This window comes from Tupaia chinensis, unplaced genomic scaffold (genome assembly GCF_000334495.1).
Source record: "Tupaia chinensis unplaced genomic scaffold, TupChi_1.0 Scaffold000079_1, whole genome shotgun sequence".
NCBI classification, from domain to species: Eukaryota; Metazoa; Chordata; class Mammalia; order Scandentia; family Tupaiidae; genus Tupaia; species Tupaia belangeri.
Window position 1 is genome coordinate 950038 of NW_006159540.1, and position 21643 is coordinate 971680.

At 35.5% G+C, this 21643-nt stretch overlaps 1 pseudogene; it reads right to left on the reverse strand.

Moving 5' to 3' along the window:
- Positions 1-17838: 17838 nt before the first annotated feature.
- On the reverse strand, positions 17839-21206 carry LOC106734150 (elongation factor 1-alpha 1 pseudogene; annotated as a pseudogene).
- Positions 21207-21643: the final 437 nt, after the last annotated feature.

The window sequence follows — 21643 nt, forward strand, 5'->3', positions numbered from 1 at the left end:
CTGTTCTATAAATAAAGGCTAGAAATAAAAAAATCAATACACTGCTAGAAGCAGCAAAACTACGCTACACAGGAAAACTTATTTGATTTTTAATCCTATGTGCTAATTTGATCATATGTCTACATTCAATCATACTTGTTAACATGATATACTCTTCATAAAGACAGGAAAATAAATGAGAAATGGCAATTTTATCTTTCAAAAATATCACTGTAACGTCTTTCCACTTTTTAAAGAAAATAACCTTATTTGTTATCCATTTAGCAAACAGTACTTATTTATTTATTTATTTATTTATTTATTAGTCATTTTTGTACAAAAACAGGGCAGGAGAAGTAAAACAAAAAATGTGTTTCACACACAGAATTATTTACTTTATGAACACACACAGGGATCTGGAATTGGCATAGCAGGTAAGTCACTGTACTCCCACATAGCCTACTGTAGTTCAAGTTCCAGACGTAGTGGTTTGAAATTTAATTTTGGTGCATGTGTTTGCATACTAATGATTCCAGAAGGAGATTGGAGGAGAAGGGCATATGCGCTCACCAGAGAAAGATAGTGAGAGAAGAAAATGAGAAATCAGCTTCCCAGGTGGTTGGCCACACTGCAATCACTTCTCTTCCATTCTCCTATTAGGATTTTGGGCATACATGCACACTTGCTCCATATATTTCTTCAGGTTAATAGAACTGGGACTCGAACCACAGAATTGAAAATATTTTAAGATTTTACAACCAACTTATACTAATAAATAGACTATTTGACAAAGCAATTATTTTCCAATTATTAACTATTTTCTCAATTTGTTAAGTTAATTAAATTTCATCCTAGTTGAGACTGTTAGATTATTTTTTTAATCAAATTTGGTATATTATCCTAAGAATTCAATGCATTTATTTGTTATTATTCTCTGAGAAAATACATTAGTTACTTATACACCCAAAGGGGAAAGAATAGTCTCCTTAATAAATAATGTTGATGAAACTTGGTTATCTATGTGCAAAAAACTAAAATTGAACACATATCTTTCACTATATAGAAAAATTGATTAAAAATGAATTAATATCTTAAATATAAAACATGAAATCTGAAAGTATCAATCTACTAGAAAAATAAATATTAAAAAATCTTGGCTTTTCTTAGGCATCATATTTAGGTATTGCCCTGAAATAGCCACAAAAGCAAAAACAGAGAGAGAAGATTATATCAAAAAACCTACACAGCAAAGAATCAATCAACAGAGTGAAGAGATAACCCATAGAATGAGGAAAAAAATTCTAAGTCATACCCGTTAATATTCTAAATATATATAATTATCAGAAATTAAACACAGACATTTCTGCAGCATTTTATGCATATTTTAACTCCATTTGCTAATGTTTTACTCAGAATTTTTGCTATAGATTCATAAATTATGAAGCTGTGTAATTTCTCTTTATTCTATATTCTGCAGTCCTGGGATTGGATTAAAGTGGTGCTGGTATCCAAAAAATTATTGTGAGTCTATGCCATCTTTATTCTATGGTCTAGAACAGTTCATTTAAGTTGAAAATCTTCATTGTACTTTGTTAGAAATGATCACTTGAGGGACCACAGATGGTATGGCGATTACGTCACTTGCCTCCTACATGGCCCGTTGTGATTTGAGTCCCAGACCAGTGGCTTGAAAATCACACCAGTCACATGCTTGCCCAAGATCCCAGCTGGAAAAAGGAGGAAAATGGATTGTGATGTAGCCAACCCCAGAGGGGCTACTTCTCACTTTCCCTCTCACTATCTCTCTCTCTGTCTCACTCTACCAAGCACATGCACACTATAGCAAAAAGCTCTTAAAAAAAGAAAAAGAAAGAAAGAAAGAAGAAAGAGAAAGAAAGAAAAGGAAAGAAGAAAGGAGAAAAGGAAGAAAGAAAAGAGGAAAGAAATGAAAAGAAAGAAAAAAATTTATCAGCTGAAAGGTATTTGGACATGTAATTATTTTGTGGGCTAATTTTGATTATGTGTTCAATTCGTGATTCCTGTTTCTTTCTATACAAGGTATATAATCTTTCTACTAATTGTTTATTCATTCACAATATTCTTAATGTTCTGCATGATTCTCTTGACTTTTTTATTGATTGTAGGAAAATTCAGATTCTTATTTTGTCCTATGTGATTTTTAATGCTATTTTTCCTATGAATTTGTCCATTTGTTCCTAAAGTCCTTTGTTTTTTACTGAATCTTATATGATATCTTACTTTGGAGTCCGGCATACATCATTTTGTGACTTTTTTGAGAATTATTTATTTGGGGGAACCAGCAGTTAGCATAATGGCTATGTCACTGGACTCCCACGTAGTCGACCGCGGTTCGCGTCCCGGACCCGGTGGCTTAAAACTCATGCCGGGCGCATGTGCATGCGTGCCCAAGATCCTGAGAGGAGAATGGAGGAGAAGGGATTGCGACATTACCATCCCCCGTGGGGGGTGATTTCTCGCTTTCTGTTTCTCTGTCTCTCTCTGTCTGGCGAGCACATGTGTCCTATAGCAAAAATCTCTCCAAAAAATAAAAAAAATAAAAAACATAAAGAATTATTTATTTGGGGCCAGCAATGGTGTAGTGGTTATGTTGCAGGACTCTGATATGACGGATTGTGGCTGGAGACCTGGACCCAGTGGCTTGAAAATCACACCGGACCCATGTACATATATGCCCAAGACCCCAGGAGTAAAATGGAGGGAAAGGGACTGTGTAGTTGCCACCCCACACGCCCCCACTGGAGAGGGTGCTGATTTTTCACTTTTCATCTCACTCTCTCTGTTTCTCTCTCTCCAGTGAGTACACACACCACACACTATGGCAAAAACCTCTTAAAAGAAAAAAAATGAAATATTTATTTAATTATATTATTAGTGGCATTTTTGTTAATTTTCTATAGGGCAGAGAGAGACAGTAAGAAAGGAAGCTGCCAGGTCCAGGACTCAAACTGCATTCGATCATGTGGTAATCCAGTACCCAATTAACACATTACCTGCCGGCCCATTTTGTGACTTTAATTTGCCAAAATGCGAATGCACTCACCAGAGAGACAGAGACAAAGAGGAACTGGGAGAAGTCACCTCCTATGGGAGCGTTCATGCCACTATTTTTTTCTCCTCCACTTCTCCACTCTGTCCAAATTTTGATCATGCATACACATGTGTCCAGCGTGTTTTTCAAGCTGCCAGGGCAAGATTTGAACTTTATGATTGGTCATGTCCAATCTGGCTCCTTAAACACCAAGCAATGGAGCAGCCCTATTTTATGACTTCTTGAAATGGAAGTTTAATTGAAAATATTTAACCTTCATTTTTTCCCCTAATGTTTGTATATAATAATATAACTTTTCATTTAAATGCTGATTTTTCCTGGCAAGTCTGTCTGAATACCCCTACATAGTGTAGTATTTTCTTTTCTTTTCTTCTTCTTCTTCTTCTTTTTTTTATTTGGAAAAGTTTTGGCTATAGGGTGCTTGCACTCACCAAAGAGACAGAGAGACAGAAAGTGAGAAATCACTCCCTTCCCCCCAGAGGGGATGGCCAAGCCATAATCCCTTCTCCTCTGATTCTCCTCTTGGGATCCTGGGCACTCATGCACATGCGCCCAGGGTGAGTTTAAGCCACCGAGTCCTGGACTCAAACTATGATTGACTACATGGAAGTCCAGCGACATAGCTGTTACGCCAACTGCTGGTCCCATATTATAGTATTTTTAAAGTGCTACATAATTTCCATGTTCAACATGGAGTATTTATTTATTTATTTATTTATTTTTCAAGATTTTGCCATAATGTGTGTGAGCTCACTGTAGAGAAAGATGAGAGACAGTAAGATGAGAAGTGAGAAATCATCCCCTCCCCAGGAGGGATGGCCATGCAATAATCTCTTCTCTACACTTCTTTCACAATTCTGAGCACACTCAAGTCCAGCATGATTTCTTAAGCCTCTAGGTCCAGGGCTTGAACCATTGTCAGCCATATGGAAGTCCAGTGTCTTAACCACCATATCACATGCTGGCCCAATATAGAGTATTTAAAACTATACATTTGGAGACCAGCAGATGGTGCGCTGGTGATGTCGCTGGACTCCCACGTAGTCAATCCCAATTTGAGTCCTGGACCTGGTGCCTTAAAACCCACGTCAGGTTCATGTACACGTATGCTCAAAATACTCAGAGAAGACTCAAGAAATGATTGTGGTGTGACCATCTTCCCTATGGGGTGAATTCTTGCTTTCTGTCTCTCTGTCTCTCTGGTGAGCACATGTGCCCTAGAGCAAAAAATCTTTAAAAATAATAATAAGAAGTATGCTTTTGATATATTTTTCTTTCTTTCTTTCTTTCTTTCTTTCTTTCTTTCTTTCTTTCTTTCTTTTTTTAAGAGGTTTTTGCTATAGGGCGTGTGCTTGCCAGAGAGACAAAAATTTGCTTGCCGGAGAAATCAAGAGACAAAAAATGAGAAATCATCTCTCCAGTGTGGATGATCATGCCACAATTCTTTTTCCATTCTCCTCTCGGGATTTCAGGCATGGATGCACATGCACCTGGCATGAGTTTTAAACCGCCAGGTCCCAGACTCGAACCATGGTCAACTACGTGGGAGTCTAGTGATGTGACCATTAAGTCTCCCAAGTGGCTCTAGTATCATGCAGCAAAATCCTTTCGCCTCCACCATAACATTGGATCCTTCTTGGTGACTTTTTGTTCAATCTTTCTATAAACTACTAAGAGAAACATGTTAAAATTTGTCTCTATTTAAACATTTATTTATTTACTTTTCCATGACAGATACAGAGGTGGGTGGGGAGGGCACCACCAATAGGGTATTTATGCCATTATCTACCCCCATTATCAGTCAGCTGAGGCCACAGTGTACATAGAGTGTACATGGAGACTTCAGAATGTATGCCTAGGACCTGCAACACAGCTTCAGTATCCCTGTGCACTGCGCCACCTCTGCACTGCCAAGATCTCTCTCAATGGCCGTTTATTTTTCAGTTAATGCTGAAATTAATTAAACTTAATACCACTAAATTGAACTCTCTTTATTTATGATAAAGTTTTTGAGCCTCATGTTTCTTATGCTTGATATATTAATATAAGAACTGCAGTTTTCCCTAAGTAACTTATTAGCATGTATCTTCTGATTTATTTTAAAAAATTATCCATTTTTGTGTTTAAGATAAGTACCTTAAAAATAACAAAATTGTAACTTGTTTTTTTCTTTTCTTTTTTTTATGCAGGCTGCTGTTCTTTTTCTTTTCCTTAGTTACTTTATAGTCAATGTAATTATTGATACATAGATTTAGATAGAACATTTCATTTTAAGCTATTTGTCTCATTTGCTCTTTTTTCCTCTTCCCTTATTCTTTTAAAATTGTCAGTTTGTATAATTGCACTCTTCTCTACCAAATTATAAATTATGTGCTTTTAAAATTCTTAGTGAATACCTTAGAAATTATAAAATGCACCAAATTAACTCATCTAAGGCTGAAGTTTTATTATCTTTGTTCTCTTTCCAGATAATACAAGAAACACATTTATACAATTTACCTTTACTTCCAATTACTGACTATTCTTTGTACATAATTGCATCTCTTTTTAAATTTAATCATTCTAGACTTGTAATCAGGTATTGTTCATAAACATTTGCACATATGTTTATAAATTTCTTTGTTCATCTGCAGTACAGAGCATCCATCCATCTGGGGTGATTTTCCTTCTCCTAAAGTTATTTAATGTGATTCTGTTTATAATAAACAGCCTCTATTTTAATCTTTTACTGTGTGGATATAAATTTTTATTATTTATTTATTAATTTTAGAATAGAGAAAAGCTATTGATTTTGTAAAGCTTTTTTTTTTCTTCTGGAAATGTTGAATTCTTTGTGTTTTAATCATTTATGTTCTTTATCATACAAATTTCAATGTAGAAAGGTAATTAAGGGAACCAGCAGTTAGCGTAATGGCTATGTTGTTGGACTCCCACGTAGTCGACCGCGGTCCGCGTCTCGGACCCGGTGGCTTAAATCTCACGCCGGGCGCGTGTGCGTGCGTGCCCAAGATCCCGAGAGGAGAATGGAAGAGAAGGGATTGCGGTGTGACCATCCCCCCTGGGGGGTGATTTCTCGCTTTCTGTCTCTATGTCTCTGTCTGTCTGGCGAGCGCACGTGCCCTATAGCGAAAACCTCTCCAAAAAAAAAGAAAGGTAATTAATATTTACTCTACCTGTGGTTGGCAGAAAAATAAACTCCCCAAAGATGACATGCCCTAATTCCTGGTACCTGCATGTTACCTCCCATAGCAAAAGGAACTTCGCAGTTTTGATTAAGCCAGGGATCTCAAGGGGAGATTATGATACATCATCTAGGAAGACCCAGTTTAGTTACAGAGGTTATAAAAGTGAACAAAGGAAACAAGTGAATTGGAAAGTGGTACAATTTGAGAAAGATTTGCCTGGCTCTAAAGATGGAAGGGGTCACAAGCCAATGAATGAAGGAGGCCTATAAAGTTGGAAACAGCAAGAAAGGAGATTTCCTATTAGAGCCTTCAGAAAGCAGTGTAGCCCTGTCAACACACTTGTAGCATTTCTGTGAAAAACATTTCAGACTTCTAACCTTCAGTCTTATAAGATAATAAATATATATTAGTTTAAGTCACTAAGTGTGTGGCATTATAAAACAGCAATAGTAAATACACTATTAATATAATTGCTAGTTTGCTTATAGACTCATATCTTTTTGAAGGCACTTTCTTTCTAGATATAACATTCCTCTTTTTTTAATGGTTAAAAGTGTTTTCTATTTATTATTATTATTATTTTAAATTTATTTATTTACATTCATTCACTGTACATCATTACGACATACAAAATAGATTTTCTATCCAGAATACAGTGTATATTGGCTCAATCAAGCACATCAACATATGTGTGATCGTCAACAAGTAATTTTCCATTTCTTGTTTCCTGTATATTTTGCTTTTTTTCCCATTCTTGATTCCTTATCTCTCACCTTCTGCCATCTCCCACTCTCTTCCCATACTGTTTCTGGTATCCCATGGTTGCGTTCTATAGTATTCTCAACGGGACTGATCTGAGGTGTATTTCATGTTGAGTAAATTAATCTTAATTAAACTAAATATTTTAAATAGCAAGCACAGGTGATGTATACATATCCATGAACATAAGTCTGACTTTAGGCATAAACTTCAGTGAGTAGAATGAACATACTATAAACCCCTAGCTGGGGCTGTATAGCTTACTGCAGTCATCAAATAGGTATTTTTAATGCATTTCTTTTCATTTCAAGAAAAAAATTAGATTTTTTTTCTGAAACTTTTTTTAAATTAATTAATTTACAATCATTCCCTAAGCATCATCACAGCAGACAAAATGTGACTTATTATTATTTTGTAAATATTTGATTGCTATACATCATTTAGCTTATATAGAGAATTTACCCAACATGAATACATCTCAGATCAGTCCAGTTGAGAATATTATACATGTCATGATCAACAGGTAATAAAACCATTTCTGTGTTTCACAAATGTCTTACCTCTACTTTTTCTCTCTAATTACCTTTCCTACACTCTTCCCTTCTCCCACATTCCTTCCACACTATCTCCAGTGTCCATAACTATTTTCAACGTTTTTATACCCTCATTGTTCTTTCCACACTATAGTCATCCCAAGTTGCTGAACTCTACCTGGGGCATTAGACACATTTCCTTCACACTTAGAATTCTCAAAGCAGTCATCTTTCTTCACCTAGGAGCTTAGTATGCAAGAAGAGTAGACAAAGTCTTCCGTAAAAATAATTTATGAAATCATTCACACTTTAACGTTTTGACAATTCTTTCTTCACCAATCCACCAAATAACTAGTACTGGTTAAATTTGAGGTTGCAAAGGATGCATTGCTTTCTCTCAGATACTTTCACCAATCCACTGCTCATGCTGAGAATCATAGATAGCCCCCAAAATCACTTCAAAAGTAATCATTTTAGGGAACCAACAGTTAGTGTAATGGCTATGTCGCTGGACTCCCATTTAGTGGACCATGGTTTGCGACTCAGACCTGGTGGCTTATAACTCACACCAGGCGCGTGTGCGTGGGTGCCCAAGATCCCGAGAGAATGGAGGAGAAGGGATTGTGGCGTGACCATCCCCCCTGGGGGGGGTGATTTCTCGCTTTCTGTCTCTCTGTCTGTCTCTGTCTGGCGAGCGCACGCGCCCTATAGCGAAAACCTCTCAAAAAAAAAAAAAAGTAATCATTTTATACTCAGAAGTTGGAAATGGTTCTCATTTTTCCTCTTTTATTGCTACAATTTTTTTCATTAAAGAATAAATAGAGAATATCAAATGTTTGAACGGAAGAAAGAACATAAGGCTGGACAAATATATTGGGTTTTTTATGCTTAAAAAAGTATTGTGTATAAAATTTTGTAAAAGTTACTTTTGAAGCCATACCTTGGTGGCATAGACAGTAGTGTAGTAATCTGCAGTGCTGGAAACCATGTGGCTGACCTCAGATTCAGATCCTGAGTAGACCTGAAACATGATGGTTGTATGCATACCCAATACCCTGACTCGCCAGAGGGCTGAGGGTAGGGGATCATGGTGTGACAAGACCTTTTTGGGATGCTTGTTTCTTCTCTCATTACGTCATCATATGCATGCTCTCTCTCGCTCTTCTCATAAAATAAAATAAATATTTTTTTAAAAAAATCTTTGAAAAAAGTATATTTGCATTCTTTTTTGAAGAGTTATTTTAACTTTATTTATTTATTTTTAATTTGACAAGATAGGAAGAAAGTGAGAGAGAGAGAGAAAAAAAAGAAAGTGAGAAAGCAAGCCGCCAGGTCCAGGTCAAGAACTGTGGTGAAGGATGTTTGAGTTCAGCACCCCAACTGCCACAACACCTACCAGTCCTTCATTTGCATTCATATGAGACTATTTGTTAAAATGTGCACACAAATGTTTTACAAATCTGGTAATCAAAGTTTCATTTTTTACAATCTCTTTTTTCAATAGTGTTATTCTTTCACTTTATTTTTTAAATTTTTGAGTCATGCAGAACAATGCATTCTAAAGTGTTAAATTTTTATCTCGTGAAGAAATATAATGAGGGACTGATGCAAAGATCAATAGGTGAGTAGCATTATTAGCTTCTATTTTATCTATTCTCACAGCTATAAAATTGCAATTACTTGACAAATCTAGCTTTGGAAAAATATAATTTATGCCTTCCTTCTCATTTTCTTATTTTTTTTTTATTCTTTAAAATTAACTTATAGTCTTCAGCAATTGAAGTAAATTCCCTAAACTTTGAAAAATTTTAATCATGATGTTTACAAACAAGTCTTTTGTGTTCAATGCTTAGTAATCAAACTACAAAATTAGCATAGAAACATGTATGTGAAATCAGAACACTTTTCCTACTGAAAATAAATTTAGTTTTCTTATAATACTTTGTAATAATTAAGTCTTGGAGTACAGATATGTCTGCAAATATGCACACAAACACACAGAAACACATATATACACATACTCAAATATATTTTTATGCCCACACACATATGCAAATATATCATCTTTCTATGTGCCATACACACAATCATATGTACACACACACATATATAATGATGGATAGTTTGGGGTGCCAATAAGACTAAACCATACCTAGAAAAGCATTAATCTAGCTGTTTAAAGAAGAGATTAATATAAGAATGAATATGGAAAGGCATGATCCAATTATCAAGGGGCCTAGAAAGAATAAATGCAGAAGATGAATGGGTCTCTTTGAGACAGAGCAAAATAGCCTTCACCTGTTTCCCTAGACAAGGCAACTCAAGGGTGGTCTGTCTTTATGCTCCAGGATTTACATTAGTTCTCCTTTCCTCACCCCCACCTACTCCTAGTTTCTCAGGTTTTCTGATCCATGCTACCAGAATCCCAGAATCTCTAGTGCCTGTTGTGAGATGTCTCAATTGCCATGATCACTTGAGCTGATTCCCCCGATATATCTATACAAGTCTATTGGTTCTGTCTTCCTAGAGAATCCTGACCAACACATATAATTCTATTATTCACATCTATAGCTACACTGGTTTCCTAACTCACTGTTTATATTGTTTGCCATTTTTTAAACCTAACTTTTATAAACAAGTACTCTTGAGACCTCTTTTGTATGATTAATATACTTTTAGTATTATCTTGATTATTATCCTCATTTATGGGTGGAAGTACTTTTTAGTGCATCAAATAGATTACTAGTGTAGTATGCCTGACTAATCCAAATCTTCATTATCCAATTTATTTGTAATTATAAGCTTATGTAGGAAATAAAATTTACCATGACACAAAAAATATTTAGTAATTAGTTGACCATGAATAGAACTAGTTTCCATCAAACACACTCCATTTAACACTAGTGCCTTTTGTATCTTTCCAGTTCTTTTTTTTTTTTTTTTTTTTTTTTTTAAGTATCAGGCCACTGCTGGTGTGGTAGTAGGGGTGGCTGGATTCCACATGTCTGACTGCGCAGTTTGAGTCTCAGGCCCAGTTCTTTGAAAAACATGCCAAGCGTGTGTGCATATGAGACCAAACACTGATAGGAAGGAGAAATGGAGGAGAATAGATTGTGACATGACAGTTCCCTATGGGATTTCTTTCTCACTTTCCCTCTCTTTCTTTGTCTCTGGTAGATCCTCTGACCAACAAACGAACAAACAAAAGTCAGTATCTTGCTAACTGAAAAAAATGAAAAAATGTAAACAGGGACTGGTAGGTGGCATAGTGGTTAAGGGTGCTGGACTCCCATGTGGCTGATCATGGATCAAGTCTTGGACCTGGCAGCTTGCTTTCTCACTTCCTTCTCTCACTCTCACTCTTGCTCTGTTTCTCTCTGGTCAAATTAAAATAAGTAAATAAATAAACAAAACTAAATAAAATAATTCTTTAAAAAATGCAAACAATGCAAATTAATTACAAGCTAAAATGGTATATTTTGGGGGAAAATATAACATTTTACACAGACAATTACAGTAATTTTTAAAGGTAGTCTATTTATATTCAAAACCCAGGACTGATAGTTGAGAGTCACTGGCTCAATAGCTGCTTTGATTGGTTGCCTTTCTGCAGGGCAGTGACCATGTAAATATTTTGCATGAAGTCATATCTCCAAATTGAAGCCTTTTGCACCAATGGATCTGGCCAATATGGACTAGTTATCAACAGAAAAATAGAAAAAGACAAATATGATGATGGATGATGTGCTTATAAAGAAAATTATTTTTGTTTTAATAGGCTAGTGAGAATTATAAAAATGTATAAAGTTTCAGTTTTAAATGATTGTTTCAGTGATCATGTTTTGAAAGCCTAGCATAAAGTGAAGATAATTATGCAATCATGCAATCTTCTCTGAAAATTTACTACCCCAAAAACCCAAGTCTACTTATATCTATGCATGCTTTCAATGTATAATCACAATTCAAGAAACATCATGTTACCTAAATACATTGACAAAAATAATACTAATCATATTTAATTTTAAAATAAATCAAACTTTTAGGCCAAACTACGGTAGTGAGCAATGGATGCTGCTGCCTAGCAGTTTGAAGCCACATAGGAGGACCAGGTTTGAGTCCAAGTTCACCCTAAAAATCCTACTGAGATGGCATACACTTGTGATCCCAGTTATTCTGGAGGCTGAGGCTAGAGAATGGGAAAGAGAAATCCTGTATAAACCACTACATAAACACATACAAACACACTTACATGCAAATATACCCCCCAAAAAACAATTAATAAATCAATTGAATATTGTTTGCTTTATTGTTTTTTATTATTTTTTGGAAGGAGAGCTTTTTGCTATAGGGTGCATGTGTTCGCCAAAAAGACAGAAACAGAAAGCGAGAAATCACCCCCCAAGGGGGATGGTATGCGACAATCCATTCTCCTCTCAGGATCTTGGGCACACATGCACACATGCCTGGTGTGAGTTCAAACCACCAGGTCTGGGATGTGAACCACAATTGACTATATGGGAGTCCAGCAACATAACCATTATGCCAACTGCTGGTCCCAGCTCAACTTTTCAATGCCTCCTTTTCAACATGAGTGTACAGCTATTGATTACCAAATATTTGAGAAAAGCCCCTATAAAGAAAATCAGATTTTGGAGCAAATTAGTACACACATAAAAAATAACTTGGATGATCAAAGACAATTTCTTCAGAGAGATGAGAGATATATTGATAAGGAAAGAACTTTCAGAGAACAAACAGGAATTGTTTGAATTAAATAAACTGTTGAATAATTTTTATTATTAATCAATAATTTTTCGGAGAAATTTTTGTTATAGAGCAGGTGCGTTTGCTGAAGAGACAGGGAGTCAGAGAATGAGAAATAACCTCCCATGGGGTGGTGGACATGCCACAATACCTTTTCCATTCTTCTCTTGAGATTTTGGGCATGCATGCTCATGCAAGTTTCAAGCCATCAGGTCTGGGACTCGAATCACAGTCAAATACATGGGAGTCCAGTGACGTAACTGCTACACTTTCTATTGGTCCCTCAACCACTTTTTTGAATATTACCCTGAAAATATTTTTCCAAGGAAAGAAATACAGGAACAGTAAGCCAATATGTTAAAAAAAAAAAATGAGAAATGGGGCCAACAGATGGTACAGTGATTAAGGCGCTGGACTTCCATATGGCCAACTATGGTTTGAGTCGTGGTCGTGTACCCAGAGGCCTGAAACACACAGGCACATGTCTGTGCATGCCCAAAAAATTCTGATGAGAGTGTAGAAGGGACCATAGTGTGGTCATCCCACATGGGGAGGGGGTGTAATTTCCCACTTTATCTTTCTAGTAAGCACAGCACCCTATAGCAATAATTTCTCTTACCAAAAAAAAAAAAAAGAGAAATACATCAAATGTCCAAGCAAAGTATTAAACATTCCACAAATAGAGAAAAAAAAAAATTAGGCCAAGGGACACACAGACTCTGCCTACCTGAACTAGAAGGTAAAGAGTATTTGCAGGATAATATACGTGTGCTATGATTATCTCATTACAAGTTTTTTTCCCAGTAACATTGATTTTATATCTGTGTTTCTTGGTGTTGTGAGTGTGTCTGTGGCCCCTTTGCACAGTGTCACTCTTATGGTTACAGCCTCACCTTCATTTTTTCATTCTTCTCCTCTTTTAAAGATAATATAAATTAAAATTTAACTAACTCCCACTGTTTTTACCACCTTTCAAACAGTTTTCAAGTCTATTCTCTTTTTCATCACTTTGAGTTTTAATGAAGATTTGTTCATTTCTTTCTTACCTTATATCAGAGGTCTCCAGAAATACATAATAATAGGCACTGATTCTTGTTACTGTTTCACTTAGCAATGACATTCGATTGTGTAATGCTGTTTGAAATTGTTAGAATTTTTTGGGGGGGAACCAGCAGTTAGAATAATGGCTATGTTGCTGGACTTCCACATAGTCGACTGTGGTTCGCGTCCCAGACTCAGTGGCTTAAAACTCACGCCGGGCTCGTGAGCGTGTGTGCCCAATATCCCAAGAGTAGAATGGAGGAGAAGGGATTGTTGTGTGACAATCCCCCCTGGGAGCTGATTTCTCGCTTTCTGTCTCTATGTCTCTCTCTGTCTGGCGAGCGCATGCGCCCTACAGCGAAAACCTCTCCAAAAAAAATAAAAATAAAAAAAAAGAAATTGTTAGAATTTTTTATTCAGTAAATTAATTACTCAAACTGTTTTGCTTTCTTCCTCTTTCTACTAGTAATAGGAGATGTCTTGGTTAAAGATGATAGAAAAGTTTAGATTGAGATAAACATTTTAAAATGGAAGCTTCGCATAGTACTCTGTATGTTTTATCACATATTACTCCCACTTGGAGCTAAAAGCTGGACTGTGTGCAAAAGGAGCAGCAAAAATCTACTTATGAAATTTGGGAAAAAAAGAGCCTGTCAAAAAGTGAACTTTGTTAGCGTAATGGCTATGTCGCTGGACTCCCATGTAGTTGACCGCGGTTTGCATCCCAGACCCGGTGGCTTAAAACTCATGCCAGGCGCATGTGTGTGCGTGCCCAAGATCCCGAGAGGAGAGTGGAGGAGAAGGGACTGCGGCATGGCCATCCCCCCTGGGGGGTGATTTCTCACTTTCTGTCTCTCTGTCTCTGTCTGTCTGGCGAGTACACGCGCCTTATAGCAAAAACCTCTCAAAAAAAAAAAAAAAAAAGAAAGAAAGAAAAAAAGTGAACGTTATATGTTATTATTCTGCTGTGAAGTGCTGTGACCGTAAATGTTGAAGAAATTTAAATCAAGACAATCAAGTATGAGGTTCCTTCTTGACTCTTCCTTAAACAAAGATTGGTCTAACTTAAAAAGAAGAGCAACGGCATGGGGCTTTCAAAATCATGTAGAGAGGGCATGCAGATATGCCCTTTAAAGGATCAATAACTCAACTGGTAATGAGAAGTAGAGTCTATCTCAAGAAGTCCAATACCAAAAATCATAGATTAAGAGTTCTATTATATTTAAAGTTTCAACCTCAAACATAACGGCTAAAGAATTCATAAGAAAACAAGAGAGAGAGTCAATGGTCTTTAACAAATCACCTTCTGACTCCACACACTAATAACAGTCCTATTACAAAGGCTCAGTTAAGATACAGGTCTTAGTGCTTATTATGAAGGTGTTTCCAGGGGAAAAAGCTGAGACAGTTAATTTTCTCTTTAAAGGAATGACACGGGCAAATATTCATATGCCAAAAGTCTTGAATATCTTCTTGGATAAAATATTCCTTGAGGCAAGAAAAATCAAACAAAAATCTGTTAGAGCTTTAATAAGTCTCAATCTTTTAAAGTTTTATTTCTTAAGTTCAATCAAGGTTTTATGAAGTTTCTACTGTACTTGGAATTACTTTAATTATAAATAATGAATCATGTATTTATAAATGCCATATTTTTTATATTAATTTTAATTAATTTAATATACTATTGCTCTAATAGATTATTGGGTTGTAAAATATTTTTTGAGTGTGAATTTTCTTTTTTTGTTTATAGCCACAAATAGTTTCTTTTTTTTGTTCTAATTATATTTATCCTCAAAATTCCTACATTAGTTTCAAATGTGGTAAAAAATCTAATCAGGTAGGGATTACTATAGGATTATATAGGTTATAGAAGCTCAATATAAAACAATACAAATGTCAGAGATTCAAGATACTTCAAGAAAGAAATAAAATCCTCTCTTTTGATTTACATTTTAGGATTATATACTTACATTTAAGAAGGAAATTTAGACAGCTTTCTATAACATTTTACATAAGAATACAAGCACACATACACACACATGCACACGCACACACAGTTATTCAAAACTTTGTAAAAGCTTATAAAATGATTATTTAAAATTGATAATCCTTGGTAGATACTATACCTAGGATCTCTTTGACTTAAAGAAATAATGTTAACCCACAAGACAATGACTACTTAACCAAGTTCATGAATTCAAATTCAAGAGATAATTTTATTTTTAATTTTAGCATACCAAACACGTTTGTAAAGATATGTGGATGGATTTACCAAATTTTTAAACTGTTGGCTAGAAATTTCTGTAATTACTCTGGTCTTAGCATATTTGTTTCCTGATCACAAATTTGCCTACTAGTTTCCACATTACAGGTCTCATGAGGCTCCATTTGTTTCTTAATAATTGATTTGTCATAATTTTGCACCTCTATCTATACTCTTATCTTGGGCAAAGCTCTCCCTCTTTCTCTAATTTAATTTCTTCTGTAAAATTTAATTATGAATTAATTGTCATTAAATCTCTTTTCTTGTCTAGCATTCTAGATATCATATTCAAATTAATGGTCATCTGATATTTTATAATAATATGCAAGAAGTTATTAAGTACTTAACTGTCTGATACTTTATATTATCCTGTGTAATCTATTAACCATATTAGTTCTTATACCAATTAGATAATTTAGAAACAAAAATTTTAGGACCAGTCCAATGACATGCAGAATGTAGTATTTAGAAGAGCTGTGTTTGATGCCAAGACCTGGTCTTGGCATCATTACGGCATTCCAAATGAATTTTTCCATCCTGAATACACTATATATTGGTTTAATCAAAGATATTACCATACATATTATCATCAACAGATAATTTTAAATTTTTGTGTTCCTTAAATGTTTTTCTTCTTTCTTTTTCCTGTTGATTCCCTCCCTCTCACCCTCTCCCATTTCCCACCCTCCTCCCATGCTGTCTCCAGTATCCACAATTCCTTTTCATACCTTTATACTTTCTAGTCTTTCAGTTTCTGTCATTGAGTGCTACCACCTAACCCTAGTCAGAATGGCTAAGATTATAAAAATGCAGAATGGTAAGGGCTGGCAAGACTATGGAGAAAAGGGAACTCTCTTACACTGTTGGTGGGAATGTAAACTAGTACAGCCACTGTGGAGGACAATATGTAAGTTCCTCAAATACCTACAAATAAAACTACCATATGATCCAGCAATTTTACTCCTGGGTATCTACCCAAAAGATAGGAATGTACTCAGTCAGAAAGATCCTTGTGTTCTGACTATAGCAAAGTGAGGCTCATGTATAGTAGTCACTAGTTCAAAACACAGAGAATACTTTTGTTCTGTGCTATTTTGCTACTTTCAATATCATTGATTTCTGGTCTACTCTTTCATTTATGTATTTTAAATCCACCAAGAACTTACAAATTTCAATATTTGAGAACCCATAATATGGAAGATTTAATACTAAGAGAAGCAAGCCAGACTACAAAAGATAGGCATTAAATGTCTTGCTTTATGTATACTAATTGTCTGCAGTCTAGAGCAGAAACTGAAAGATTGGAAGGTGTAATAGCAGGGAGGGTAACTAGATACTAGAGACAGTATTGGGGGAGTAATAGTAGGTGGGAGAGAGTGGATTAAGGAAAAAACAAACAACATTTAATATATACTAAAGTGAAAAGTTACCTGTTGATGACAGTATATATAGTAATGTCTTTGACTTGACTAAAATGCACTGCATTCATGCTGGGTAAAATTTTGTATCAAATGTCAGAGTCTCATTGTTTTTTTTGTTTTGTTTTGTTTTGTTTTTTAATGACTGAGTAGTATTCCATAGTGTACATGTGCCACATTTTTTTCAATCCACTTGTCTTTTCTTGGATATTTGTGTTGATTCTGTGTCCTAGTAGTAACAATATTTTAATAAATGTGAATGTGCAAATGTTTTTCCAACTAATAGTTTTCCTGTCTTTTGGGTAGATACCTAAAAGTTGAATTACTGGGTCATACAGTACTTTATTTGTAGGTTTCTGGGGAACCCTCATATTATCCTAATTTACATTTCCACCAACAGTGTATGAGGGTTCTCTTTTCACCACAACCTCACTAGCATTTATCATTCTTTATTTTTTTAACCTTAGCCATTCTAACTTGTGTTAAGTGGTACCCTACCTCAATTTGTTTTTTTTTGTTTGTTTGTTTGTTTTGTTTTGTTTTTCTCATTAAATCTTGTTTTAATGGGTCTCAAAATTCTGTGACAGATTTTTGGTCAAGTTGTTTCCATTAAAAAGTACTGATTTAAAAAAACCTAATGACAATAATGCTCCACACACACACAAAAATCTCAAATGATCACAAAACATTTTCCTTTACTTCTGAGGGTTTTAGGATGCATTGTTATCATTAACCAGTCTTTTTACTATTAAACTTAATCAGTTCTACCACTGATTAAGACTGGAGTGGCAGGAATTAGGGATATTTATCTAGCCTTCTGAACTTTTTAGACAGACTTGGTGACCTTGCCAGCTCCAGCAGCTTTCTTTTCAACAGCTTTGATGTTCTCCATGACAACTGTCTAATACCTAGAACAGCAAGACAGCTCACAGTAGAATAGTCAGAGAAGCTCTCAATACACATCATCTTGCCAGGAACCACATCAACAATGGCAGCATTACTGGATTTCAAGAATTTAGGGCCATCTTCTACCTTTTTACCAGAACTGTGATGAATCTTTACTTTCAACTCAGCAAACTCATGAGCATTGTGAGCTGTGTGACAACCCAGTACTGGTGCATGGCCAACACTGATTTGGCCTGGATGGTTCAGGATAATCACCTGAAAAGTGAAGCCAGCTGCTTCCATTAGTGGATCATTTTTGCTGTCACCAGCAACATTTCCATGTCGAAGATCTTTAATGGACACATTCTTGACATTGAATCCCACATTGTCCTCAGGAAGAGCTTCACACAAAAGTTCATGTTGCATTTCAGTAGACTTCACCTCAGTTTTCACATTGACTAACTGATGCAAAGGTGATCAGCATACCAGGTTCCTCATTGTGGGAGAGCTAAGGAGATATGACTTAGTGATGAAGAGTCTCAAGTCATACCCTGCATTCTCTGTAGTGTGCTGGAGGGCCCCAAGTCCCAAAGGTAAAGCTAAAGGATTGGGCTACACTGACTAGGAAAAGTACACTCAGACTAAAACTCCAAGTCTTCCCAGTTTTATAAGAATTTATTTTATTTCTTTTCTACTTTTTTTTCCCACCAGCTTTGGATTTGAATTTTCTCTTCTTTCAGTTTCTTAAGAAAGAATCTCAAGTTATTTTGAAGAATTTGAAGAATTTCTGTTTTCTTAAATATGTTGAGATTTGTTTTCTGACCCAGTACCTTCTGTCTTGATTTTTTATGTGTGCAAGAATTTGTGTTCTCCGTTGCTGTTGGATAAAAGTTTTGTTTAAATATCATTTGTAACAATTCTATTTCCAATGCACTTTATGATATTTATGTCTTTACTGAGTTTTGCTAACTTGTTCTATCTGGTCCTGAGGAAAAAAAAAGTTGAAATCAATTATAACTATGGATCAGTCTACTTTTACTCTTAGATTAATCAGTTTTTGTGTAACATATTTTTTAGCTCTACTAAGACATTCATATATTTATTATTGTTTTGGTTATATCTTTTTAGAGAATAGACCCTTTATCACTATGTGATATCCCTTTTTATCGACAATAACATTCCCTGTTTTGAGGCTACATTTTCAGAAATTATTATAGCTGTTCAGCTGTCTTTGATTAGAGTTTGCATGGTACATTATTTTTATGCTTTCATTTAAACTTGTGTGTTTCATTATATTTAAAATGAGTTTCTTATTTATAGCAAGTAGTTGAGTCTTGCTTCGCTTTCATATTGAGACTGATAATCCATCTTTTAATTTTTAATTTTAAAACATTCACATTTGGGGGACCAGCAGTTAGCATAATGGCTATGTCACTGAACTCCTATGTAGTCGACCGCGGCTCGAGTCCTGGACCGGGTGGCTTAAACTTACGCAGGGCTTGTGTGCCTGCCCAAAATCCTGAGGAGAATGGAGGAGAACGGATTGCGGCGTGGCCATCCCCCCTGGGAGTGATTTCTCACATTCTATCTCTCTGTCTCTCTCTGTCTTTCTGGTGAGGGCACACTCCCCGTAGGAAAAAAAAGAATCACGTTTGGGGCTGGCAGGTGATGTGGTGGTTCAGGTCGCTGGACTCCCACATTGCTGACCATGGTTCTAGTCCCAGACCTAGTGGCTCGCTTTCTCACTTTCTCTCTCTCTCTGTCTCTCTCTCTCTTTCTCTATCTGTTCCTAAATTGGTCAAATTGAAATAAGTAAACATATAAATAAAGTTCAATAAAATAATTCTTAAAAAAGAATCTAGTTTAAAAATTTCACATTTAATATGATTATTAACATGGTTGGATTACATAGATCACTTTGCTAGATTTATTTTTTTTACTTTTTTCATACATCTTTTCTCTTTTTTCCCCCCTAAGCATTCATTTTGTTCTTTTCCTTTTTTTTTAACCTTTGATAAATTTAGTTGGGGTGTTCAAAATTCTATTTTATCTTTAATATTGTCTTAAAATCATAAAAACCTAGGTTGCCCAAGGGATTACAGCATACATTTTTAAATACCTGAGTCCATATTTAAATAATGTTATACAATTTCCAATATGGCATAAAGGCTTTCAAACCTTTCAAACAAATTGGTAAGTTACCATTCTTTATTCTCACCCCTTGTGCCATAAATTTTACTTTTATGTATACCATAAACACAAAATACATTGACATATTTTTGCTTTAAATCATCATCTTTTAGAACAATTAATAACAAGAAAAAATTAGCCTGTTTATTCAATTTTCACACTTTTTCTATTTTTACCAATTTCTAATATATAACTTATTTCTCTCTCTGAAGAATGTTTTTAGAGTTTTCTTATAGTTTAGCTTTTCTAGAAATGTATCCACTTACATCTTTGCGTCTAAGAAAGTATATCTTCTTTACTTTGAAGGGTAATTTTACTTGGTATAAGATTCTGATCTGAAAGTGTTTTGTTTTGTTTTTTCTTTTCAGCACTATAGAGTGTGTCTTCTTGCTTTTTTGTTTATTTACTTATTTAGTTTAGTTTAATGTATTTTAGTAGCAAATTTATAGGAACAGCGCAAAAAGTAGGCATTAAAATAATGTACTTGCAATCATGTACTTAGGTACCTTATGACCCCATGGGAAAACTATCAATTACAGGAAATAAATAAAACAAAAAAGGTTTCTTTTTTTTGTTTTATTTTTCAAGACTGAAATGTCATCCATCATCATGGATTCTTTTCTCTTTTTTTTTGGAGAGATTTTTGCTATAGGGTGCATGCGCTCGCCAGACAGAGACAGAGAGATAGAAAATCACCCCCCATGGGGGTGGCCACGCTGCAATCCCTTCTCCTCTGTTCTCCTCTTGGTATCTTGGACACACACACACACGTGCCTGGTGTGAGTTTAAGCCACTGGGTCCAGGACTTGAACCGCGGTCGACTACGTGGGAGTACAACAACATAGCCATTACACTGTAGTCGACCGCCATCATCATGGATTCTTAAGCACATTCTCCGTGTATGTGGCATGCTAGCTAGATATCTTTTGACATAGTTGTTACATGTTTGGCCTGGACATCACACAGGTTGCTATCATAAAGGCCAACCAAATAGGCCTCGCTTACCTCTTTCAAAGCACCAGTAGCTGCCTCTAGTTCATTAGACTCCAGCAGAAAGAGAACAAGGGTAAGTGGGGAAGTCTCTATGTGATGGCTCATATAAGGCAGACAGTCCACAAATCCACTAGTGGTAAAGCACCTAGGAAGCACTTGGCTTCAAAAGGTGCTTGCCAGAAAGAGTGCATCCTCTACTGAAGGGGTGAAGAAACCTCATAATTATAGGCCTGCACCTGTGGCATTTTGTGAAATTAGATGTCCTCCAAAATCCACGAAAGTTATTTCTTTTTGTTGAGATATGAGAAATAATTAATAGCTTGGTCCTCTGTAGATAAACCGTTTTGTTCTCTGATTGCCTTCAAGAAATTCTCTTTTTTTCTTGTCAATTTGAATATGACATGCCTACAGAGGAGTAGTAGAGGTATTTATCTTCCTTGTTAATTCTCTGAGCTTCTCATATCTTTAAAATTAGTGACCAGTAATTTTAGAAAGTCATCCACGAATATTTGCTAAAATATTTCTTCTGTCTCTATTCATTT